Genomic DNA, 27,890 nt, shown 5'->3' on the forward strand with positions numbered 1-27,890 from the left:
GAGCCATGGCCGCTGAGCCTGGGCGTCCGGAGCCTGCGCTCCTTAACGGAAGAGGCCACAGCAGTGAGAGGCTCGTGTACCGCAAAAAAAAAAAAATTTAATTCTAATTGATAGAGATTCATAGTTACAAAGTCTTTATATGAGACTAAAAGGTACAAGATACCTAAGGTAATCTTTTCAAGTATAATATAAAATTGGACTAGTTTTACATCTCTCCAATTAAATCTGAATCTCCTCAGAGCATTTACTCGGCAATATCTGAGTAGAAGTTAGTTGGCTTTTTATTTAAAAATTTTTCACCACTAGTATTTACATATATGCAATTTCAGAAATTTAAAGTCAATGAAATGATTTATACTCAAATGCATTTGGAGAGGGAAAATACACAGTCATGGAATTTTATTCTGTGTTTCTTACAGGCTGATGCACAAGAAAGATTTGATGAAAGAATGACAGAGAGTAAAATATGATATTTTAAAAAATATATAGTCAAAACTGGAATTTTTTAGTCTTCCTTCTAATTAGATATTGTCACTATGGTAGACAAGTTTAGAGTGTGTCTTCTCCAGAGTAGAAGTGTGAAATGAATGTGCAATTTCAGAGGAGTGTAATGTAATTAGAAAATCCTTGGTGAATTGTTGACATCAGGAAAGACATTAAAAACTCAGTCATGGATCTTTTAAAAAATCAAATTCCATTAAATGGAAACCCTGAGAAGATCACTGAACTCAGTCACAAAGGTAAAATAAGAAGATTGAAGTGGCCAGTACTTTGCAGCCCCATGTGCTCAGCTCTCTATGATTTGTTTTTGAAACAGTGACCCTGGTGGCAGGAATTGAAAGCAAGTTACTCCATATATTGTTCCCTACTATGTGTCATTTAACAAGTAATGGTAGCTCCACAACCAGAAACCATGCTTGAAGATGGATGAACTCAGGCAATGCAAGTGGCTTCCACTGTTACTGAATACAAAAAAAATCCAACCACTTTTCTCCATGGCACTTATCACATCTAACATACTATATACTTTACATATTTAATTTGTTAATAAAATATCTTTCCTCACCAAAGTTAAAGTTCCTTAATGACACAAATACCTAGAAGATAACCTAGGACAAAGTGCGTGCTCAATGTTTACTGAATAAATAAATAAAGGAGAGAATGAATGAATGAAAGTAATGATTTATCTTTGAATCATACCTCTTAACACAGGAAAGGCAGAGTACTAATTTTAATTAAAGTTGCCAGGATTAATCAGACATGGACTCTTTCTTCAAAATGCTTATGATCTAGTAGAAGAAATTAATCATCTTTATAAGTAACTTTAACATATTATAGAGAATGCTGAGCACTTAAATGTCAATGAGGTCAATAAGACAGAAAAAATAGACTGCATTCAGCTCACAAAACGAGAGAAGCTTCATGGAAGAGATGACATTTGAAGTTGTTTTAAAATATAGAGAAGAGAGAGTTCCCAAAATAGCAGAGTACAAAGACCTTGAGCTCACCTCCTCCCATGGGCACACAAAAAGTACAACTATTTGCAGAAAAACTATTGATGAAAAAAACTGGAACCTACTGAAACCAGGCAGGACCCTGTGGGGCTCCTGGGCATGGAAGACTTTCCATGCCCCCCATTTTTTGTTTGTAGGGAACAGACTCCAGCCTTCATGACCTTCCCTGAGTTCCAAATGGCAGATTCGAACTGTTACTAATCAGGGAAGGGAGGGGATGCAGAGACAAGGGAGAAGCAGCCAAGATACAATAGTGCAACCTTGGGGAAGGGTCTGGTTCTGCTTCAAGGGATACACATAACAATATCTTTGAGCTCTTTACAGAACTAAAACCCCCAACAAATGGAAGGTGTTAGCATTCTTCATTCCAGAGAAGACCACCTGAAGCCAGAGTAAAGGAATCAGAGAAGCTCATCAAGAGATTACCTGAGACCAGATTAAAGGAGGGCAGGCCCTGCACACACCCTAATCTTATCAGCAACTCCACCCTTGAACCATTGCTATAAAACTCCTTACTAAATTCTCCCAGGTTAGAACATATAGTTTTTGAGGGGCATGAGCCCACTGTGTCCCCCTTTGTCTGGCAAAGCAATAAAGCTCCTCTTTTCTACTTCACCTAAAACTCTGTTTCTGAGATTTGATCTGGCACTGGTACACAGAGGGCGAGTTTTTCGGCATCGTTACCAGAAAAGATCTTCTACAACTAAAGATATAAAGAAGGAACCACAACAAGATGGGTAGGAGGGGTGGAGTTGCAGTATATTCAAGACCCATACCCCTGGGTGGGTGACCCCTGGGTGACAGAATAATTACAACTGTAGAGGTTCTCCCCAGCTTGGGGGTCCTGTGCTGGAAGATGAGCCCCAGAACACCTGGCTTTGAAGACCAGCAGGGCTTACTTTCAGGAGACCCAGAGGGCTATGGGAAGTAGAGACTCCACTCTTAAAGAGCACAAACAAAATCTCACACTCCCTGGGACCCACAGCAGAAGCAGCAATTTGAAAAGAGTCTGGGTCAGACCTACCTCCTGATCTTGGAGAGTCTCTTGGAGAGGCAGGAGGAAACTAGAACTCACCCTGGGGACGTCAATACTGGCAACAGCCATTTTTGGGAGCTCATTCTACAACATGGACACTGGTGATGGCAAACACCATTTTGGAATCCTCCCTCTAGCTTTTAGTCTCTGGACCTAGCCCTGCACTTACCCACCAGCCTATAGGCACCAATGCTGGGAATCCTCAGGCCAAGCAATTAACTGGGCTGGGACACAGCCTTACCCACCAGCAGACAGGCTGCCTTAAAGACCCACTGAGCCCACAGTAGCCCTTGGACATGGCTCAGTCCACCAGAGGGCACAGATCACAGCCTCACACACCAGTGTGCAAGCACTAGACCCAAGAACCCCAGGGGCCTGCAGTCAGAGACACTGGGAACCAGCTGCACCCACCATTGGGCAGGCACCAGACCCAGCATCCTCTAGACACCTGCCCTACACACCAGCTAGCCTCCTCTAGCCTCAGGACCAGCTTCACACACTAGTAGGTGGACACCAACTCCAAGACAACTGCAGCCCCACAGCCTGCTGTTGATGACCCATGTCAGCCATCCACAGACCAGAACCAGCCCTGGGACTGGCTGGGCAAGAGCACCACCCACCAGCAGGACAATACAAGCTTCAGAACACCCTGGACCCTGCAGCCAGCTATGTCAGAAACCAGCCCCACCCACCAACAGTATGATACCAGCTCTGAGTCTCCTGGGCCCTGTAGCCAGAGCTCAGGACACAGCTCTGCCCACCAGTGTGCTGGCATTAGCTCCAGTAAATGGCTTCACTCACTTGTGGGCTAGCACAAGACCTGATATCTCCTGGAACCTGACTCCACTCACCAGTGAGCCAGGACTAGCCCCAAGGCCCCCTGGGGTTCAGCAGCCAGCTGCCTCATGACCTGACCCCATGAATCAGTGGCTGGCAGCCTCCAAACAAGGCAGGGCCTGGCAACTGAGAAGGCCAGGGGCCAGCCACACATACCAGACCACTCACAGTAGTCAGCCTGCCACAACAGAAGGACCCACACAGTACACAGAGGAGGCACCCCTAGAGCATATAGCTCTTGTGGCCAGGAGGGAGTGTGATGCTGAGATATATACACATCTCCTGCAAAAGGCCACTTCTTCAAGGCTGGAAAACATAACCAGCCTACCAAATAAATACACAGAAATAAAAACAGCAAATTAGACAAAATGAGGTTACAGAGGATCATGCTCAAAACAAAGAAACGAGATAAAACTACAGAAGAAGAATTAAATGAGGCAGAGATAGGCATTCTACCCAAGAAAGTGTTCAAGGTGATAATCATAAAGATGATCAAAGAACTCAGGAGAAGAATGTGTGTCAGACCAAGAAGTTAGAAGTTTTCAACAAAAGTTTGGAAAGTATAAAAAACAACCAAACACAGATTAAGAATACAATAATGGAAATTTAAAAATACACTGGAAGGAATCAACAGTAGACTAAATGATACAAAGGAACAGATCAGCTAAGGGCAAGATAGTGGTAGGGGATTAAGAGGTACAAACAACTATGTATGTAGTAAATAAGCTATAAGGATATATTGTACAGTACAGGGAATATAACCAGCATTTTATAATAACTATAAATGGAGTGAGTATAAGCTATAAAAATTTTGAATCACTATGTTGTATACCTGAAACTAACACACTATTGTAAAACAACTATACCTCAATTAAAAACAAAAACAAAAGAGAGAGAGAGAGGATTTAGATATGTTCATATGAATGGGCGGGGAGAGTAGTCAAGAAGAAGACAGTGTAAACAAAGGCTAAAATCTTTGTGGCCTCTAAGCCCAAGTAACATTAAACTCTTCTGTTTGGCTGCAATATAAGCCAAATAAAAGAGAACACAGAGAAAGAAGATTGGAAAGAAGAGTCAAATTATGAGCATTCCCATCAAAGATGAAGTATTTTAATATGATTTATTGTTATTTGAATGTAGTTGCTGTGATCCTTGCTTAAACCTTGGACTTCGTCCCCCATGCTTTGTCCTAATAACCTTTGAAGTTTCACTTTCTTCTGGGAAAGTCTTTGGCAATCAGTAAAAAGTAGAATGTTTCCTTGGGGTCTTTGGGGCAGTTAGGGATTCTTCCTCTTCCCACCTCTTCTCTATTTTCTTAGATCACTTATCTGCCTGATGAATCAAGGTGCCAAACTGTGTCCTTCACAGCTAGAGGCTTAAAATCTTACCTGCTATTGGGGCATTTTGAGACAGGTGAAAAGTAGTTATATCAGGGAAATAGCTTCAGTAGGGATCTGTTAACCAGGAGAAATTAGATCCAAACTAAGAAATTTATGACTAACTCTGTCTACTTTGAATCATTCTTTTGAAAATTTTAATCTGAATTTTTTTAGTCTCCTTTACTTTTCTCTTAAAGCTAAACTTTTTATTTGTATATTGAAAATATATTATTTGTTTCAATTACTTATTAAAAATAATTTATTTACTTCAAATGTTTCTACTTTTAAAATAATGTTTATATTTTTGCTCCTGACCTTTTTTATTTCTTAATTAGAGCTATATTTGGATCCAACTTGAAATGTTTTCACTCTCCCTCGTGGGTCCTCATTTCTTGTATTTTTGTATCTCATTTGATTATTTTTAAATCTTGTTAGCACTAAGCCTTTTTTCTTGCTTTGAATCCTTCCATAAACCCTTAATGTATTTAAATGTCTTACTATGGAACTTTACATTTTAGTTTCTCCCTCTCCCCACTTATTTTTACATGCATAACTTTACACCTTTCAACCCTATATGTTTTCCACTTCTATGATAATCTTTTTTCGCTATTTTCTTCTTCTCCTTTTACCTTCTAACAATCTACTGAAAAAAGTTTTTTGAGAATTCCCTGGCGATCCAGTGGTTAGGACTTCACACTTTCACTGTTGAGGGCCTGGATTCAATACCTGGTCAGGGAACTAGGATCCCACAAGCCATGCAGGGTGGCCAAAAAAAAAAAAAAAAAAATTCATACAGGTCAACAAGAAGTTCATATGTGGAATCTATAAAGTAATGCAAATGAACTTATTTACAAAACAGAAACAGACTCACAGACATAAAATACAAACTTATGGTTACCAAAGGGCAAAGGAGTGGGGAAGGATAAATTAGGAGTATGGGATTAACAGATATACACCACTGCATATAAAATAGATAAAAAACAAGGATTTACTGTATAGTATAGGGAACTATATTCAATATCTTGTAATAACATATAATAGAAAAGAATCTAAAAAAGAATATATATATATATATACACAAATGAATCATTTTGCTGTACACCTGAAACTAACACAATATTGTAAATACTATAGTGCAATAAAAAAAGTTTAAATGTAAGATCGAAACATGAATAAAAGCCAAACTATGCATAAATATGGTAAGAAGCTTTCTCAGTTTTCCAGCACCACATCCCCACCTCTATCCTTCACCCTTCTGCCCATATTGTAACAACACATTTAGCTGAGAGGGACAGTATTCCAAAAAATCAACCTGGAAAAACATCAGGGCACTCATGAGTTAATTCTCCCAAATGTTATAAGCAACCACCCCCACCTGCCACACACACACACACACACACACACACACACACACACTCATACAGCACCATTAATTTTCTTGGGTTACATTACATGATTATACCATCCTACCCTATCCTTACATGAGAAAACCATGTCCCTGATACAGGCTCTCTGATACAGATAGGCACTGCATACTTAGAAAATCATGGACAAATAATGCCATAAACTGGGAGAGAATGTAATGAGAATGGTCATATCAGAGAAAAGACCTTTGATTGCTTTGCTCAGATGATGAATCCAAGAGTGTTGCAGCTCCTAACAGATATCCAAGGAAGGAGGAAAAGGAGGGATTTCTCATCCAGATATCTTGCACTAATTTTAAACTAGCCTGGTTTTAGTATATTCTCTCTGTTCTTACCATTAGGATCAAGGAAAATCCCCTGTAAAATAAAATAAATAGATTAAATTTGATCAGATATGTCCCTTTTTATGAGATTCCTTTATCATCTCTGGTGATACTGTATAATTCAGACCAGCCCAGAGGTTAAAACATGAGCAGAGATGACCAACTCAGTGAGCCTATTAAGACTTAACTTCTAAGGCCATTTTTGAGTACCTGAGACAGTACAGAAAGTTATTCTGGTAAGTCATTCCTTAAAGGTGATATATAATAAATTTAGATGGATGTCATTTTGATGTTTTTGATTTTATGTCATTTTGACTTACTGGATCTCCTATTTAGTCTCTTTTCCCTGGTTGGGAGACTTTAGTGGAGTTTCTCTAGATTATTACACTTTTGCCTCAACTTCAAAATGTGATATCTCCCTTTCAATTTTCTGGCTGAGAATTTGATCAACTTGCCACCATCACTCACTATTCTATTCTTACTCCTCTTTGGGCTTCTTTACCAGTAAGTCTCACTCTGGCAGCGGAGAAAAACTGGCCCCCAAAGAATCTACATAACACAGAAAACCTGGATAGAAATGTCCTAACTTAGCTCAGAAATGCCACTATGTGGGGACAAGCCCTTGTTACAGTTGGAAAGCCATTTAGTGGGACCTAAATGGCAGCTCTAGAGATCTGGTAGACCTAAAAGGTTTTGACCCACAATGGCAAAGACTTCTCTCCTGGAATATAGCACAATGCATACTTAAAAGTAAGGCTACTTATATTCTGAGATACTGGAGGAGATTTATTACTTTTTTTTTAACCATTGCCAAGTCTCGAAGGAAACTCATTTTGAATAGCTTTAGGACAATTGAGAGGGATTTCACATAGCTCCCTAGGCCTCAAAACTTAAGACCAAATGACTGAAAGTAGTATCAGGAAATTATATAGACCAGACCTTAAGTTTTATAAAAGATAAAATAAGGCATCTTTTTCCCAAAATGTCTATGATATGAGTTCAAAGATTAATTTAAAAGGTTAGCTTTTAGGAAAGAGAAATAGAGGAAGGAAGGAAGGAAGGAAAGAAGGAAGGAAGGGAGGGAGGAAGGAAAGAGAAAGGAAGGAAGGAAAGGAAGGGCAGACTAAAACTTTTCTGAGTGTATTTTAATATAGAAGGTTTTTAATTTCTTCTTTACATTTTTTCCTCACTTTAATTTTCTTCATTATGGTTTCCATAAGAAGCATATGAAATTATCAGGTACTAATATGGTACTCAATACATACTTTTACTTTGCTTTTATTTTGTTATTTTTATATCTGTTTTATCCCATTTTAATTCCACTTATTTTCACACTTCTTTGCCCTAATTTCCTTCCAATCCCCATTCCCCTCTTTCAGAAAGTACACATTTTCATCCTTGCTTGTACAGAAATAAGATGAGCACCTCTCGCTAAATGATGTTATCAAAAAAACCAAATGGGGCTTCCCTGGTGGCGCAGTGGTTGAGAGTCCGCCTGCCGATGCAGGGGACATGGGTTCGGGCCCCGGTCTGGGAAGATTCCACATGCTGCGGAGCGGCTGGGCCCGTGAGCCATGGCCGCTGAGCCTGCACATCCGGAGCCTGTGCTCCGCAATGGGAGAGGCCACAACAGTGAGAGGCCTGCGTACCGCAAAAAAAAAAAAAAAAAAAAAATGGTTTGTAACATCCATTTCATATGTAATGCACCCTGAAATTCTCTCCTTAGCACATGGAGAAGGGGAAGTGGTTTGACCTCACTGTCACTGACGAATGGGATACCAGTGTCGGGCTTTACCAAGATTTACCAACTTCTGATTATTTTTTCTGCCCTGAATACGCCCCAGTGTGTCTCACAGGCACTGCTGCCCTGCTGTGAAGACTCATTTAGTTCCATTCCCCAGGTCTCTCTGAAGATCACTCTGAAGCCCAATATGGGCTTGTGCCAGGCAGGAGATTATTTCATGAAAATCAGCCAAGATTTCTTTCATTTCCTTTCATCACTTGACTCCCTGTTAAGCCTCTAGTGGGGAATTTTTGACGTTACCATCCGGGAGCTATAGTTCAAGGAGGACAGTTGCACTCTAACTGGAGGCTTCATCTCAGCTTTAGATTGGAAATTTAGCACAAAGAGTGTCTAAAAGTCAGAAGCAGAAAACTGGGAAACGAGGAACCTCTGTCATTTACATACTCTCTCTCAATATATGACAGTGTCTGGAGATGTCATCTACAGGCACTCTTAATTAAAAAATTAGATGGTAGATATACAGAAGTATGAAGGCTTTCCTCCAAGCTTGTTTACATTATTCAACCTTTTCATATGTCCACCAAAGACAAACATTTTTTAAAAATTAAACAAAAGAGAAGGGCAGCAAAAGCCCAGAGATTGGAGAGTTCTGTTTTGCTTAATTTAATATCATATTAAAACTATATGAACAGTTTCATATAAAGTCTGAAACCTGATGGGACAATGATGATTTCATCTCACTATATTAAAGACAGTATATATAAATTTAGAACACATTAATTTTCAATTTGTGATAATTTATATATTGCTACGATTATTTTCCTTTCATTGTTGAAAACAAATTGGACTCCAAGGAAAATATATCATATAAGAAGAATGTATAACCAATTTATAAAACAAACCACTTTCAATAATTTTTTAGATATACTTTCAAACAAGTATGTTAATTCCAAATCCTTTAAGATGTATTGATTAAAGTGGAACCCCTAACCAGCAAACTTTTTCCTAGTATGGTTTACATCAATTGTACTAGGGAATTAACAGAGTATTTCTAATAAAATACCCTCCAATTGAATTGAATAAAATTCACTGATTTATACTATTTTTTCCATCCAACTAGGCTTCTCAGGTTTACTTGAAATTCACGGGGCTTTGTAACATTGTTACTTGATGTCTTCCAAAAATTTTGGAAAATTACTATTTCTGCAAATATTTCTTCTGCCTTTTGGCTACTTTCCTCTATTCTTCAATTCCAAGTAAATATATATTAAAGCTTCTCACTGTATACTCCGGGTCTCTTTATTTTTCACTTTTTATATTTTGCTTCTTCCACTTCCTTCTGGATGGATTCTTTTGACCTATTTTCTGATTCATGGATTCTTTCTTTATCTGTATCTAATCTGTCCTTAAATCCATCTCCTGAGTAATTAACTTTGGTTACTGTATTTTTCAGTTTTAGAGTTTCTAGTCACTTCTTCTTCTTTTTTTTTTTTTGTGGTACGCGGGCCTCTCACTGTTGTGGCCTCTCCCGTTGCAGAGCACAGGCTCCGGATGTGCAGGCTCAGCGGCCATGGCTCATGGGCCTAGCCGCTCCACGGCATGTGGGATCTTCCCGGAGCGGGGGATGAACCCGTGTCCCCTGCATCGGCAGGCGGACTCTCAACCACTGCGCCACCAGGAAAGCCCTCTAGTCAGTTCTTTTCTTTAAAATCATAATATGTTAGTTTCCAAATCCTTGATAATATTTTTAAGTTCAACTTTAATTTCTATGGGTATAGTGAACATAATATTTTTCCCCAATCTTAGCATAATATTTCCACTCTGACATACCTATGGGCTGTTTGTAGTGTTTCCCTTTCATGTTGACTTCTCTCCCTGTGCCTCCTATCTTTGTTGCCAGACATAGCATTTGAAAACTTCAGCTGAAATAATTTGAGGCTCAAGATGATATTATTATTTTCCAGGGAGAATTTTCATTTACTTTACAGGTGCCTGGAAGTCCTAGTTTTACAGGTTCACCTTCATCCAATTTTTCTGTGGCACCTAAGTGACTTGACATGGGCTGCAATCTGTTCTAAGACTGTTTTACTTCTGACTCAATCTTCTTCCTAGATTTGGTTCTCAAATTTAAGACAGGGAAGTTCATCCAGGGACCTTGCTTTTGGCAAACCCTTGACTCCAACTTTTATCCCTGAAGTCCTGAAACTCTGTCAAAGACCTTCTCAGCAGCTCCTCTGGATTAGCAAATGCTCCTGGACCAAAGGTGTGCCAAACTCCAGGCTCATCTCTCTGAATTCTTTCTTCTCTTACATGTTACTCTAGTTATTCCTCAGTATCTTGTTAATTAATTGATGTTTAGAAAGTTTTTTAAAATCCATCTGTATTTTTAAATTATAATCAGCAAGAGGGTTGGTTTATATTACTCAGTGTGACATCACCATGAACTGAAGTGCTTTTCTAATTACTCTTAACCAGGGAGTTTTTAGAACACACCAAATGACTGTACTGATATACATATGTACCCATGTTGTTGTTTTCATTGGAAATGAAGGCAACATAGATCTAATTGGAAATTTTTCCATCAATCCCAAACCTGTCCCATCTATCCTCACAGGTAAATGACCAAACAGCTCTGTGAAAAGATTTCCCTATATTCCAAGAAAAAGGATTTATAGAATATTCTATCTTCAAGAGAGAGAAGGAATAAAAATAAAGTAAAATTACCAGTTTGTACATTAGAAACCACATGGAGAATTTTAAGAAGGAAACCTTGTGAAAATTGAGAACCAGAGCAATGTCCTAACAAGACCTATATATCAAGACCTATATAACAAGACCTATATATCAAGATATATTGAAGAGTTTGTGGATATGAAAAAATTGCTATGATCAAGACCAGATGATTCTCATGATTATTAGCAATATAAATTTATGTCTTTAGTATATGTGTATATACAGGATAAAGTGAGAGATGGGTGAGTGGAATAATAAGGAATTGACACATGGTGGTCTAGCCCCCAATTTGGCACAACTAGGAAAGGCAACCAATTGTTCAGGGCAAGCAAAGAGAAAACAGGAGAGAGATTAATCTCCAAGCTACTGACTTCACCCAGAAGAACTGAAATGCTTAAATTCTATATATTAGGAAAATGGACAGAGTTTCCTCCATAAGGAAGGGACAAATATGAAAGTAAGTGCCAGTATAAGTCCTAGGAAAATTAGATCAGGGAGATCTGAGAGCACCTACAAAGTTTAGAAAATAAATAAATCCACCTATTTTTCAAATAACAGCTCTGTGCAGGTCACTGTATTCAGCAGTGAAACGCTGGTTACAGATATTTTAAAAAAGCCAGTCATTGATAAAATATTTACTGATAGTCTACTATGTAGCTAGAAGTTGACATATAATAGTGAACCAAATAGGTTAACATCCCTCCCTCCTAGAACTTACCTTCTTGCAGGGGGAGATAGGGAAAGTGAAATTATTGTTAACAAATGGATATATTGTGAGCATGTTTGAAGCAAAGTAAAGTAAGAGGGAGCTGGAAGTAAACCTGTCTTGTGGAAGAAGTGACGTTTAGACATTGGAGCAAGGGCCCCCAAGAGGAAGGTAGTTAGTCAGGCAAGTATCTGGGAGTCTTCTGAGCAGAGGCAACTGTCCCCTAGCTCAAAGGTTCTAATATGGGAACCTGCCTGACATGTCAGAAAAATGGGACAGGAATGAGTGAGGCTGGAATGGAGTATACAAAGAGGAAGGTGGCAGGACTTAAGATGATAAAGGTTATAGACACCTAAACATATAAAGCCTTGTAGTCTCTGAAGCTGAATGAAATGGAGCACCACTGTGAGATTTTAAGCAGAAGAGTGACATCATCTCATATTTTAACATGATTACTCTAACTGGTAGATGAAGATAGATTGGTAGGGGCAAAGGTAGAAGCAGGGACACCTGTTAGGAATCCAGGTGAGAGATGGTAGTAAAATGGAAGTAGCTGGGGTAGTTACTGGAAGTGTAATTCTATAATCCACATTTATTTTCTGTCTCTAGGTAGGAATACAGGTATCCCCAGACAGACATATTGCTCCCTACCTAAACATAAGTATCCATCGAAGCTCCCCAAATTAAGGTAGTTTGATATAATCTATGTCATGTCCAGATTCTGAAATTGAGATTTTTAACAAAAAAAAATTGCTTGACAATAATGGCCACCACACATTATGAATAAATTTTCATTTACTGAATAGTTAAATTTCTTGGCAATTACAGACCTGCATTATAGATACAAGTTTTAGTTTTGATCAATAGCTTTTCATACAGATTAGGTGGTAGATGCCTTGGAACTGGGGGTGCAGAGAATAGTGCTTAAAATGTGAGGAACCAACCCACTGTGCTCCTTTTCACTCATTTACTGTCACTTTTTGTCTTCCCATGTGTTGCATGATCCTTATAAGCTCCATCTGCTGCCATGTGTACTCCAATTTTATTTCCATTCATGTTATTCTCTTTGACAATACTATGAAAGTTTTATCCTTATGTAGTTCAATACATTATTCCTCAAAAATTAGGCTCCCTGTGATTTTCTGGGCCTGTCATAAAGAGAGAAGAGCCAGGCTGAGGAGAGAGGCAGAATCTCTTTTGTCACGTGCTGTGTTATCTTGTGTGGTTTTCGTAAGCTCCCAGTCTTTTCATCCATGACACGAGGGTTCACAATATTACCTCATAAGGCTTTTGTGAAAATTATACAATCTGGGACATTATTTTAAGTATTAAATAGTGTGATGAATAGAAATAGTTAATCAAAGTACTTGGAACATATAAGTCCTCAACTGGTAATCATTGGTATTCATTGTTGATATTTTATTACTATTATTAATATCTCTGTTTTCTTCATCCCACTGAAAGGAAAGCTCATCAAGGATAGAGATTTTTGTCTGTTTTATTCTATGATACAATCCTGGTGCCTAGAATAATGACTGGCAAGTAGCAGGTACTCAATAAATAGTTATTGAATAAATGAAGACTTAATGGATGAAACATTTTTGTTTATTTCAGTTGCATTTACACAATGTATGTTACAAATTTTACCATCACTTTGCCATAACTGAGCATTACAACATTTTTTGCTAATATATAAAAGCTATAAATTCATAACTTATTATTTAACTTTTCGATTACTAGTAAGACTAAACATTTATTTTTTAAAAAACTTTCTTCTAAATGTCCATTGACAGACAAATGGATAAAGAGATTTATACATATATACAATGGAATATTAGCCATAAAAAGGAATGAAATTCGGTCATTTGTAGAGACATGAATGGACCTAGAGACTGTCATACAGAGTGAAGTAAGTCAGAAAGAGAAAAACAAATATCGTATATTAATGTATACATGTGGAATCTAGAAAAATGATACAGATGAACTGGTCTGCAAGGCAGAAATAGAGACACAGATGTAGAGAACAAATGTATGGACACCAAGGGGGGAAAGCAAGGGGGTGTGGGGTGTGGGGGTGGGATGAACTGGGAGATTGGGATTGACATGTATGCACTAATATGTATGAAACAGATAACTAATAAGAACCTGCTGTATAGCACAGGGAATTTCACTTCGTTGTACAGTAGAAACTAACACAACATTGTAAAACAACTATACCCCAAATAAAAAATTAAAAAAAGACTTTTTGAGGGGTTAACATAAGTATAAAGGTGAGGTCATGAATAATTTGAAATATGATTACATTCCAAATGGGAGAAATATATTCACATAAAATAAAATAATTATAAAACATTTCTCATCTTCTCTTCAGATAAGTGAAATTCTTTGGCACTCTTTCTTCTCAATTTCAGGTGATGATCTAGTCTCATATCTTATGGAGAATATGGATGAAATCCATGTTTTTTCTGTCACATCTCCTACCCTCCTGTATTTACACCCACACTTCCTACCTTGTTATCTGCTGTTAAAGTGGGTGAAGCGTCTCTAGTCTTATCAAAGGTCAACACATTCATTTGTGGTTTAGAGTCCCATTTCTTCTCCTCAACAAGGTCTTCTCCCCTAAAATTATCCCTATTGGTTTCTTTCTCTCCATTAGATCATTATCACCAACACATTAAAATATGCACGGGGTAATATGTTAAATATAATTAATGAAACTTTAGAATTTGCCTTTCTTAGTGCATGACTTTCCTCCTAGTTGGTCTTAGGAATCCTTCAGCCTGAAGGATAAAATGAAGAGTTAAACTCCTTTACCTCCCCCATTTTTGTACACTCAGAGAGAACATAGAGAATTAAAATTTAAGTAAAGAACATCAAGGCAGAAAGAGATGGGGTGTGTACTAAAGCTTGCCCCTTTTTGCCTCCAGAGAGGGGGAGGACATCACATGTTATTGTCTGAATAATCCTCTCCCTGGTTTTGGTTGCAGTGTAGAATTCAGTTGCATTGGATTAATGAAAGTATCACCAATGACGTTGGGTGCTCTACATTTATGACTCAGGAAAAAGAGTAAATCTCTGACTGACTGGATCTGTGAACCAAACCAAAGCATAATTTTATGGATTTGGGGGTACAGTGTGGTCAGGCAGAGGATGGCCTTGATGTTTAAATATCTGGATGTGCCCTCATCATGTGGGTGCATGGATGCTACGCTGATTCCCTGGGACTTGCCTTGTCTGATGAAATAACTTTGGAGCACTGACTAGTCCCTAGCACTGGACCAGAAGGTAGAACACAAGAAATGGCAAGGACTCAGGATGACAGTGGATGCTGAGAGAGCCAGGGAGAATCCTTGAGCTTTGACTAAGACAGAGAACCCATGAGAGTGAGCAGATCATCAAGTAGAGCAGCCATGGACTTCAACAATAAATACCTGGAATAAAAGACATCAACTAGGAGAGAATACGGTACCACACAGGATCTGAGTCTTTCCCTTCACCACAGGGATGCAACACCCTCCTCTCAAATACAAGAGAGAGAAGCTATATTAGAGAGAAGCTGGGGGAGGCAACTTGAAAACTTGATCACTTCTTCCTTAGAAATAGTTTATTTTATTTATTTTTTTATACAGAAGGTTCTTATTAGTTATTTATTGTATACATATTAGTGTATACATGTCAATCCCAATCTCCCAATTCATCCAACCACCACCCCCAACCCCCTGCTTTCCCCTCTTGGTGTCCATACATTTGTTTTCTACACCTGTGTCTCTATTTCTGCCTTGCACACTGGTTCATCTGAACAATTTTTCTAGATTCCACAAATATGCATTAATATATGATATTTGTTTTTCTCTTTCTGACCTACTTCACTCTGTAAGACAGTCTGTAGGTCCATCCATGTGTCTACAAATGACCCAATTTCGTTCCTTTTTATGGCAGAGTAATATCCCATTGTATATATGTACCATATCTTCAATATCCATTCGTCTGTCGATGGGCATTTAGGATGCTTTCATGACCTGGGTATTGTAAATAGTGCTGCAATGAATATTGGAGTGCATGTGTCTTTTTGAATTATGGTTTTCTCTGGGTATATGCCCAGTAATGGGATTGCTGGGTCATATGGTAATTCTATTTTTAGTTTTTTAAGGAACCTCCATACTGTTCTCCATAGTGGCTGTATCAATTTGCATTCCCACCAACAGTGCAAGAGGGTTCCCTTTTCTCCACACCCTCTCCAGAATTTGTTGTTTGCAGATTTTCTGATGATGCCCATTCTAACCAGTGTGAAGTGATACCTCATTGTAGTTATCATTTTCATTTCTCTAATAATTAGTGATGTTGGGTATCTTTTCATGTGCCTCTTGGCCATCTGTATATCTTCTTCGGAGAAATGTCTATTTAGGTCTTCTGCCCATTTTTGGATTGGGTTGTTTGTTATTTTGATATTGAGCTGCATGAGCTGTTTATATATTTTGAAGATTAATCCTTTGTCCATTGATTGGTTTGCAGATATTTTCTCCCATTTTCAGTGTTGTCTTTTCGTCTTCTTTACAGTTTCCTTGGCTATGCAAAAGCTTTTAAGTTTCATTACGTCCTATTTGTTTATTTTTGTTTTTATTTCCATTACTTTAGGAGGTGGGTCAAAAAAGATCTTGCAGTGATTTATGTTGAAGAGTGTTCTTCTTATGTTTTCCTCTAAGAGTTTTATAGTGTCCGGTCTTACATTTAGGTCTTTAATTTATTTTGAGTTTATCTTTGTGTATGGTGTTAGGGAGTGTTTTAACTTCATTCTTTTACATGTAGCTGTCCAGTTTTCCCAGAACCACTTACTGAAGAGGCTGTCTTTGCTCCATTGTATACTCTTGCCTCCTTTATCAAAGATAAGGTGATCATATGTGCGTGGGTTTAACTCTGGGTTTTCTATCCTGTTCCATTGATCTATATTTCTGTCTTTGTTCCAGTACCATATTGTCCTGATTACTGTAGCTCTGTAGTATAGTCTGAAGTCAGGGAGTCTGATTCCTCCAGCTCCATTTTTTCCCTCAAGACTGCTTTGGCTATTTGGGGTATTTTGTGTTTCCATACAAATTTTAAGATTTTTTTGTTCTAGTTCTGTAAAAAATGCCACTGGTAATTTGATAGGGATTACATTGAACCTTAGATTGCTTTGGGTAGTATAGTCATTTTCACAATATTGATTCTTTCAGTCCAAGAACATGGTATATTTCTCTATCTGTTTGTGTCATCTTTGATGTCTTCCAACAGTGTCTTATTGTATTCGGAGTACAGGTCCTTTACCTCCTTAGGTAGGTTTATTCCTAGGTATTTTATTTTTTTTTGTTGCAATGGTGAATGGCATTGTTCCTTAATTTCTTTTTCTGATCATTCATTGTTAGTGTATAGGAATGCAAGAGATTGCTGTGCATTAATTTTGTACCCTGCAACTTTACCAAATTCACTGATGAGCTCTAGTAGTTTTCTGGTGGCATCTTTAGGAGTATCTATGTATAGTATCATGTCCTCTGCAAACACTGGCATTTTAATTCTTCTTTTCCAATTGTTTTCATTTTATTTCTTTTTTTTTCTGATTGCCATGGCTAGGACTTCCAAAACTATGTTGAATAATAGTGGCGAGAGTGGAAATCATTGTCTTGTTCCTGATCTTAGAGGAAATGCTTTCACTTTTTCACCATTGAGATGATGTGTGCTGTGGGTCTGCCATATATGGCCTTTATTATGTTGAGGTAGGTTCCCTCTATGCCCACTTTCTGGAGAGTTTTTATCATAAATCGGTGTTGAATTTTGTCAAAAGTTTTTCCTGCCTCTATTGAGACGATCATATGGATTTTATTCTTCAATTTGTTAATATGGTATATCACATTTTTTGATTTGCATATATTGAAGAATCCTTGCATTCCTGAGATAAATCCCCATTGATTATGGTGTATGATCCTTTTAATGTGTTGTTGGATTCTGTTAGCTAGTATTTTGTTGAGGATCTTTGCATCTATATTCATCAGTGATATTGGTTTGTAATTTTCTTTTTTTGTAATATTTTTGTCTGGTTTTGGTATCAGGGTTATGGTGGCCACGTAGGAGTTTGGGACTGTTCCACCCTCTGCAATATTTTGGAAGAGTTTGAGAAAGATGGGTGTTAGCTCTTCTCTAAATGTTTGATAGAATTCACCTGTGAAGCCATCTGGTCCTGGACTTTTGTTTGTTGAAAGATTTTTACTCACAGTTTCAATTTGTTTACTTGTGATTGGTCTGTTCATATTTTCTATTTCTTCCTGGTTCAGTCCTGGAAGGTTATACCTTTCTAAGAATTTGTCCATTTCTTCCAGGTTGTCCATTTTATTGGCATAGAGTTTTCTGTAGTAGTCTCTTATGATGCTTTGTATTTCTGCAGTGTCCGTTGTAACTTCTCCTTTTTCATTTCTAATTTTATTGATCTGAGTCCTCTCCCTCTTTTTCTTGATGAGTCTGGCTACAGGTTTATCAATTTTCTTTATCTTCTTAAAGAACCAGCTTTTAGTTTTATTTTTCTTTGCTACTGTTTTCTTTGTTTCTATTTCATTTATTTCTTCTCTGATATTTATGATTTCCTTCCTTCTACTAACCTTCGGTTTTGTTTGTTTTTCTTTCTCTAGTTCCTTTAGGTGTAGGGTCAGTTTGTTTATTTCAGATTTTTCTTGTTTCTTGAGGTAGGATTGTATTGCTATAAAGTTCCCTCTTAGAACTGCTTTTGCTACGTGCCATAGGTTTTGGATCTTCGTGTGTTCATTGTCATTTGTCTCAAGGTATTTTTTGATTTCCTCTTTGATTTCTTCAGTGATCTCTTGCTTATTTAGTAACATATTGTTTAGCCTTCATGTGTTTGTGTTTTTTACATTTTTTCCCCTGTAATTGGTTTCTAATCTCATAGCGTTGTGGTCGGAAAAGATGCTTGATATGATTTCAATTTTCTTAAATTTATCAAGGCTTGATTTGTGACCCAGGAGGTGATCTATCCTGAAGAATGTTCCATGTGCACTTGAGAAGAAAGTGTAATCTGCTGTTTTCGGATAGAATGTCCTATAAATATCAATTAAATCTATCTGGTCTATTGTGTCATTTAAAGCTTGTGTTTCCTTATAAACTTTCTGTCTCGATGATCTGTCCATTGGTGTAAATGAGGTGTTAAAGTCCCCTACTATTATTGTGTTACTGTCTATTTCTCCTTTCATGGTTGTTAGCATTTGCCTTATGTATTGAGGTGCTCCTATGTTGGGTGCATATATATTTATAACTTTTATATATTCTTCTTGGATTAATCCCTTGATCATTATGTAGTGTCTTTCCTCGTCTCTTGTAACATTCTTTATTTTAAAGTCCATTTTATCTCATATGAGTATTGCTACTCCAGCTTTCTTTTGATTTCCATTTGCATGAAATATCCTTTTCCATCCCCTCACTTTCAGTATGTATGTGTCCCTAGGTCTGAAGTGTGTCTCTTGTAGATAGCATATATATGAGTCTTGTTTGTATCATTCAGCAACCTTGTGTTTTTTGGTTGGAGCATTTAATCCATTCACATTTAAGCTAATTATCAATATGTATGTTCCTATTACCATTTTCTTAATTGTTATGGGTTTGTTTTTGTAGGTCCTTTTCTTCTCTTGTGTTTCCCACTTAGAGAAGTTCCTTTAGCATTTGTTATAGAGCTGGTTTGGGGGTGTTGAATTCCCTTAGCTTTTGCTTGTCTGTAAAGCTTTTGATTTTTCCATTGAATCTGAATGAGATCCTTGCTGTGTAGCATAATCTTGGTTGTACCCTTTCATCACTTTAAATATATCGTACCACTTGCTTCTGGCTTGTGGAGTTTCTGCTGAGAAATCAGCTGTTAACCTTATGGGAGTTCCCTTGTATGTTGTCATTTTTCCCTTGTTGCTTTTATTAATTTTTCTTTGTCTTTAATTTTTGTCAATTTGATTACTAATGTGTCTCAGCGTGTTTCTCCTTGGGTTTTTCCTGCCTGGGACTCTCTGTTCTTCCTGGACTTGGGTGGCTATTTCTTTTTCCATGGTAGGGAATTTTTCAACTATAATCTCTTCAAATATTTTCTTAGGTCCTTTCTCTTTCTCTTCTCCTTCTGGGACTCCTATAATGTGAATGTGCATTTAATGTAGTCCCAGAAGTCCCTTAGGCTATCTTCATTTCTTTTCTTTCTTTTTTCTTTATTCTGTTCCACTGTAGTGATTTCCACCATGCTGTCTTCTGGTCACTTTTCCATTCTTCTGCCTCAGTTATTTTGCTATTGATTCCTTCTAGTTTATTTTTCATTTCAGTTATTGTATTGTTCATCTATGTTTTTTTGTTCTTTAATTCTTCTAGGTCTTTGTTAAACATTTCTTGCATCTTCTTGATCTTTGCTTCTACTCTTTTTCCAAGGTCCTGGATCATCTTCACTATCATTATTCTGAATTCTTTTTCTGGAAGGTTGCCTATCTCCACTTCATTTAGCTGTTGTTCTGGGGTTTTATCTTGTTCCTTCATGTGTTACATAGTCCTCTGCCTTTTCATTTTGTCTATCTTTCTGTGAATGTGGTTTTCATTCCACAGGTTGCAGGATTGTAGCTCTTCTTACTTATGCTATCTGCCCTCTGGTGTATGAGGCTATCTAAGAGGCTTGTGCAAGCTTCTTGATGGGAGGGACTGGAGGTGGGTAGAGCTAGATGTTGCTCTAGTGGGCAGAGCTCAGTAAAACATTAATCCACTTGTCTGCTGATGGGTGGGGCTAAGTTCCCTCCCTGTTGGTTGTTTGTCCTGAGGAGACCCAGCACTAGAGCCTACCTGGCTCTTTGGTGGGGCTAATAGTGGACTCCGGGAGGGGTCACACCAAGGATTACTTCCCAGAACTTCTGCTGCCAGTGTCCTTGTCCCTGTGGTGAGCCACAGCCACCCCCTGGCTCTGCAGGAGACCCTCCAATACTAACAGTAGTTTTGATTGAGTCTCCTATGGGGTCACTGCTCCTTCCCTCTGGGTCCTGATGAGCAGACTACTTTGTTTGTGCCCTCCAAGATTGGAGTCTCTGTTTTCCCCAGTCCTAACAAAGTCCTGCAGTCAAATCCTGCTAGCCTTTGAAGTCTGATTCTCTGGGAATTCCTCCTCCTGCTGCCAGACCCCCAGCTTGGGAAGCCTGATGTGGACCTCAGAACCTTCAGTCCAGTGGGTGGTCTTCTGTGGTATAATTGTTCTCCAATTTGTGAGTCACCCACCCAGCAGTTATGGGATTTGATTTTATTGTGATTGTACCCCTCCTACTGTCTCATTGCAGCTTCTCCTTTGTTTTTGGATGTAAGGTATCTTTTTTGGTGAGTTCCACTGCCTTCCTGTCGATGATTGTTCAGCAGTTAGCTGTGATTCTGGTGCTCTCACAAGAGGAAGTGAACGCACGTCCACCTATTCTGCCATCTTGAACCAATCTCTAGAAATCTTTTTAAGAATAATTTAAGTAGTCAGTTTGAATTAAACTTTTACCTGGAAAAAACACTTTTTAACTTTCTTCTCCTCTAGCCAGCAGGTGGCAGCTAACAAGAAGGCAAGCATAGCAGTAGAGAAAATTACACATTTTCTCCACACCAAAATTAGTTACATTGCATGATTCTATTTTGTGTTTGTTTACCTATATTAAAAAAAGAGGGCTTCCCTGGTGGCACAATGGTTGAGAGTCCACCTGCCGATGCAGGGGACATGGGTTTGTGCCCCGGTCCGGGAGGATCCCACATGCCGCGGAGCAGCTGGGCCCGTGAGCCATGGCCGCTGAGCCTGCGCGTCCAGAGCCTGTGCTCCGCAACTGGAGAGGCTGCAACAGTGAGAGGCCCACGTTCCGCAAAAAAAAAACAAAAACGAAAAAAAGAATTCCCTTAACCCTAATTGTCTTATCAACTTCAATCCCTATTTCCTTCATCTCCAAATCTGTTGAATTAATTTTCTTCCTGCTAACACCAATTTCCTCTGCTTCCATTCTCTCTTCACCTCTACTCTGATTGCTCATCCCTCCTCATCACATTACTACAATCCTTCTTTTCAAGATCACCAATGAGCTGCAAGTTGCCAAGGTCAATGTGCATTCCTCTGCCCTCACTTTACCAATCTCTCAGCACCATCTGGCACAGATGACCTTCTCCTCTCTCTAAAATAGCTTATTCTGGATTTTAGTATTAGCTTATCTCTTCTGCCTCACTGGATGCAACTTTTCTATTCCTTTTGCTCAGTATTTAACCCAATTATCTTTTCCACACTCTTCCTGTGTGACCGTCTCTATGTCCATGGCATTTTTAACATACTATCTATCCAGCAATGACTCTCATCTCTTTTCAAGAGTTCCAGACATTATGCTCGACTGTGCCTGTTTTCCTCACACCCATATCCAAGCTCATCAGCAAATTCTTTGGCTCTACTTTTCCAAACCCATACACTTATTACCATCTCCAATACCACTATCATCTTCCAATCATCATTAGTTCTCAGCAAGAATAACCCATTAAGCACTGAACTGGTCTTTCTTTCTATCCCTTTTGTACCATATTCATAATAGTCAGAGTAACTTTGTGACATTTTCTCCTTTAAATTATTTACTTATAAGAAAATAATACAGTTACAGGAATGTTTGTTTGGTATTGAAAAATAAAATGTCTATTGTAGAAGGCAGTTTGACTATCTTGCTCTCATGGTGGAGGCCTACTATGGAGTAGCCATATGTATTAGTTTAACCAGTGTGTGAGGTTTGCATTTTCCCAAAAGCAAATGCATATGTATAAAAGCAGGCTCACACATAGATTATTTCTTTGAGTACAAGAAAGCTGAGAACAATTTTAAGCAAAAGTTGTTCTTTATAAGAGATATACAGATTGACAGAGATACCTATAGCAGAATGAGAGAAAAGAAAATGACAAAGTATCCCATAAGCACAGTGAATGTTCAACAACTATTTGTTGTTGTTTATGATGAAAAGGCTTTCTAATGGGATCACTGCAATGCCTGGTAGTGAAATTTTTTTCTCATTTTTCCAAAGTTGACAGAAATAAAGGAGTTATTTAGTTGCATGGATTCCATAAAGTTGCATGGATTCCATAAAGTTGCATGGATTCTGTTGAGCTGAAGAGGGTAGATGGACATCTCTTTAGAAAAATGACAACACCTCTGGTCATCCATCTAACAAATGTGTATCATTAATCCAGTGGAGACAGTGAGAAAGAGCATGAATCAAACCAAATCTGAAGTAAAGCATAAACGGTGTTGAGCTGGGAGTTACAGAATCTGAGTTCTAGAGACGAATCTCTTATTAATGGGCAGTGTCACCTTGTGCAAGTCTTTAAGCCTCTGGCTGCTTATAAGGTAACTGGACTAGATAAACTTCAAGGTCCTTCTACATTATACTCTTCTAGAATTTATAATTCTAATCCTGCTATTGGAAATCCAACAGACGCTGTACTGATTACGGAAGATCAGTAGAATTATCTTTGCATACAAAGAAGGCACAATGCCTTTAGACGTGTGGGGGAGCTATCCAGTGGAGCTGTCCCCTCACAGAGTATTCTGAATCACTTACTGACCGCAACTCTAAAGTTCCCATTACTTACACGAATTTATGCTTCTGGAACTTACCACGTGTCCTTTGCTTGAGGACAAGGAGAGGTCAATTCTTTATTGTAGAGCTGTCTGAAATAAAATGTTGGAAAAGTTACTATGAGGCATAAAATGTCTTAGGTATATACATTATATACAAAACCCAGAGCATAAAATTGTCTAATTGTGCTTTCAAAAAGTGTGTATCAGAATATATAAAGCTGGCAATTTAAAAAGTACATGAGGTTATACAATAGATTAGATTTGCTATGGTTTAAAATAAGATTTCTTAAAATACAAGATTCACTATATTCAAGAAAAGGAAAAAAATAAGAGTTTAAGCAATGCATTTGGCCCACAATTTGGATAACAGTTTAAACTAAGGCTTACAGCTCTGCAGGAAGGTGGAACTCCCTGAACAAATGAAATGTAGGCTCTGAGAAAGCTTATCTTTTATGGAACATTTTGGAGGAAAGTGCCATGAGCTAAAGAAGTACCCTAGTTAAAGAAACAGTGTAGTGATAGACATATGATAGCAAAAAATAGAGTCATCTATAAGGAGAAAGTACCCTCGTTAAAGTGAGGCCCTTGGATAACATGGTAAATAACAAAAATTAAGATAGTTATCACTGACTTAGTACCTCCTACATTCCAGGCCAGTACTAAGTACTTTACATTTCCCATTCCATTTCACCCTCACAGCAAACCTAGGAGTTATATAATATTATTCCCATTTTGCAGCTGAAGAAACTGATGCTTAAAAAGATGAGGTAATTTTCAATAGTGACAAAGGTAGTATGAAACAGAGTAAACAGTAAAACTCAGGCCCATCCAATTTCTAAGCTAATGCGGTTTCAGTTATTTTAAGCTACCTAAACGGCTATAACACCATTATTCTGAGAAGAAGTTGTAGAGGAGAATCAAGTAAAGGATAAGTACATCACAAAAAAAAAAAAAAAAAAAAACTTGAAGCCAAAGTGATCTATGATAACTTAAGAAAAGAAACTCATTGCTTCTGTAGTATTGGAACAGCAAATTTCAAACTTTTTACCTGAATGAAAAAAAAGCATTCATATATAAACTCCACATTACTAAATAGTCAAAGGAAATGGTTTCGGTTGCAGTTTTGTATTTAATAAAAGCTTGGATATATTTGATTTGAAATTTCAAACATTACCCGCCTTATCAAAATACAGCTTTATACATTCCATAAGAAAGCCAAGTACTACTTTAAACAGATTTTATTTTTTTAACCAGAAATTTACTGAACTCAAAACTAACCTGGAAGACAATTTGTTTGGTGTGCATAAACTCTAATTTGTTAATGAAAAAAGGAGACTTTGGTTATTCAATAAGAATTGATAAAATGTTACCAAAATTTTCAGTTGATAAGGGAAAATTGAGTCTATTGCTTACTGCAGTAAGAGTGCTAACTATCTCAACAGAATTTGGGTAGCATTTCAGAGGAGGAACAGCAAAACTGAGATTTCTATGAGGTTTGGCAGCCTGGCTTAAAGCAACATATTTCATCAGGATTGGGTAAGGTTCACAATATAATAGTTTAGGATTGATGGACATAGCAAGCTAAGGTTTTAAGGAAAGAGTTTCAAAGAGAGTCTTCAGAAGCAGTCTTTTCATTCTACCTACTGTAAATTGAACAGTCTTATGTTCACTTTAAATGGGCTTCTGGGAAGTTCTTAGAATGAACAATAAAGTTATTTGCAATTTTTCTCTTCCTGAGCAAGAGTTAACTGGATAGTAATGTCATGCTAATGCAGAAAGCAAGTTGGTGGTTGTAGATAGTTTTGGTTCCAGAATCATGAAAATGAAAAATGACTTTAGCTGGTTATTTAATTTGTCCTAAGAAAATTAATTCTTTATTACATTTGATTTATTATCAATCTTTGCATAGTTCGAGGAAAACTATGAAGAACAATTTTTCATGAAGTGTGATTGAGAAACTTTATGTTAAGAGAAGTTTTGATTAAATTCTGTTCATTGTTATTTATAATTGCTATTATTGATGGACATTTTATGATATTTAAATAAATATGATTCTCATTTTACTGTTTTCATCCTGTCTTATGACACAGAAAAAGACATTTCTATGAGCAAATACTTAATTCACCATTTTTTATCCTATCAATAAGACTAATAAACTAATTTCTTCTACTACTGAACTGCTAAAAGTAGAAAAAGCATAATTTAAAAAATAAAATCAGATGGACTAGATAGATTAGCCTTCAGTTAATTTTTAAACTTAGTTGAAAATAAAGTTAAATGGTTAATGTGGTAAGAACTATAAAAGACACCAAACTCAATAACAAAACAGGGATTAAAAAAAATAAAGAACTATTAGTTCTTACTACTGTTGGTCTCCAAATTGGTACCAGTACCAGAGGGCAAGGAGAGACTGAAGATAGAGGCAGGCCACTCCAGATTGGTAGGTGGTGAGTTTCATAAGCAAGGGAATTTACATACGAGGCTTGCCTTAGGCAGCTGAATTGCTGGATTGCTGCATCTGCCACCAGAGTCTTAAAAGTGTATACAGAGGCCTTAATTAGGTTCAGTCATCTATTTATTTAGTCCAGATGGTCTCAACAACACCTTACTCTCTCAAGTCTGTGTCCTTGAAAACGGTTCCCACTGTGGGAACAGTGGGCCGAATGTGCATTCCAAAGACAGGGGAGATAGTGAGGAGCCTCCCATGGCCTTGGTCTAGCTCATGGGTCAATCCAGTGGTCACATCCTCTCAATGACCCGCTCCAACAACTACTGATCCCAGTAAGTGTCAGTAAGGAAGTGGTGCTTGAGCTAACCTTGAAGGAGATGAAAGGCATTCCTAAATGAGAGGATAGAAAGGCCCAGTAGGCTAAGAACACAGGCTAATGGGCCAAATGCATTGCCTAAACTATTATATTTTCCTTTTTTTGAATACAGTGAATCCTGTATTTAAAAAACCTTATTGTTTTTTATTTTTATAAATTTATTTATTTTATTTATTTATATTTGGCTGCATTGGGTCTTTGTTACTGCGTGTGGGCTTTCTCTAGTTACAGTGAGCGGGGCCTACTCTTCGTTGCAGCTCACGGTCTTCTCATTTTGGTGGGTTCTCTTGCTGTGGAGCACGGGCTCTAGGGGCATGGGTTTCAGTAGTTGTGGCACGCGGTCTCAGTAGTTGTGGCTCGCAAGCTCTAGAGCACAGGCTCAGTAGTTGTGGCGCACGGGTTTAAGTTGTTCAGCAGCATGTGGGATCTTCCCAGACCAGGGCTTGAACCCGTGTCCCCTGCATTGGAAGGTGGATTCTTAACCACTGCGCCACCAGGGAAGCCCCAAAACCTTATTTTAAACCATAGCAAATCTAATCTATCATATAACTTCATGCACCTTTAAAATTGCCAATCTTTATGTATTCTGATATATACTTTTAAAAAACATTCCCAGTCCCTCAGCTATAAAAAAGAACAAAATAATGTCATTTGCAGCAACATGGATGGACCTAGAGATTATCATACTGAATGAAGTAAGTCAGACACAGAAAGACAAATATCATATGATACCGCTTAAATGTGGAATCTAAAAAAATGGTTACAAATGAACTTATTTACAAAACAAAGTAGAGCCACGGATGTAGGAAACAAACTTATGGTTACCAGGGGGTAAGGAAGGGTAGGGATAAATTGGGAGATTGGGATTGACAGACACGCACTACTACATATAAAATAGATAACTAATAAGGACCCCTACTGTATAGCACAGGGAACTCTACTCAATACCCTGTAATGGCCTATATGGGAAAAGAATCTACAAAAAAAAGTGGATATATGTATATGTCCAACTGATTCACTTTGCTGTACACCTGAAACTAACATGACATTGTAAATCAACTATACTCCAATACAATTTTTTTTAAAAATTACCGTGCTAATGGATTGGGAAGCTCAGCCTGACAGGAAGTTGCTCTTATTGCTTTCTCTTCTTTTTTTATAAATTTATTTATTTATTTTGGGCTGCACTGATTCTTTGTTGCTGCACCCAGGCTTTCTCTAGTTGCCATTAGCCGGGGCTACTTTTTCTTGCATGCATGGGCTTCTCATTGTGGTGGCTTTTCTTGTTGTACAGGCTCTAGGCACGTGGGCTTTGGTAGTTGTGGCATGTGAGCTTCAGAGCACAGGCTCAGTAGTTATGGTGCATGGGTTTAGTTGCTCTGCGGCATGTGGGATCTTCCCAGACCAGGGATCAAACTCATGTCCCCTGCATTGGCAGGTGGTTTCTTAACCACTGTGCCACCAGGGAAGTCCCTCTTTCTGTTCTTAAACTTAGTTTCTTTTCTTGGCCAAAAGAAGAAAATCTTTTAAAAAGCAATTCATTTCATTCCATTAAGCTGTTAAATTGGTTATAATGTCAATGGAATATTCAAATGAAACTGTAAATATGTTTTCTCAATAGCATTTAACACAATTATAAATTAAGTAATTATATATGAGTGACATCTATCTTTTCTGACATGCATCATCTTTGCATCTCTAGTGCCAGGTCCATGGTGTGATTGAATTATTAAATGACTATATCAAATGTAT

The 27,890-nt window shown here is 37.9% G+C and overlaps 1 long non-coding RNA gene across 3 annotated transcripts in view; it reads right to left on the reverse strand.

Moving 5' to 3' along the window:
- The window catches only part of LOC307196463, a 706,311-nt gene that overhangs the window by 177,689 nt on the left and 500,732 nt on the right, over positions 1-27,890 (reverse strand). For all 3 annotated transcript variants that reach the window (XR_013831138.1, XR_013831139.1, XR_013831140.1), the window contains one exon: positions 23,350-23,403. This is a non-coding gene — a long non-coding RNA (uncharacterized lncRNA). The remainder of the gene's footprint in view (positions 1-23,349; positions 23,404-27,890) is intronic.

This window comes from Stenella coeruleoalba, assembly GCF_951394435.1.
Source record: "Stenella coeruleoalba genome assembly, chromosome: 13".
Taxonomy (NCBI): Eukaryota; Metazoa; Chordata; class Mammalia; order Artiodactyla; family Delphinidae; genus Stenella; species Stenella coeruleoalba.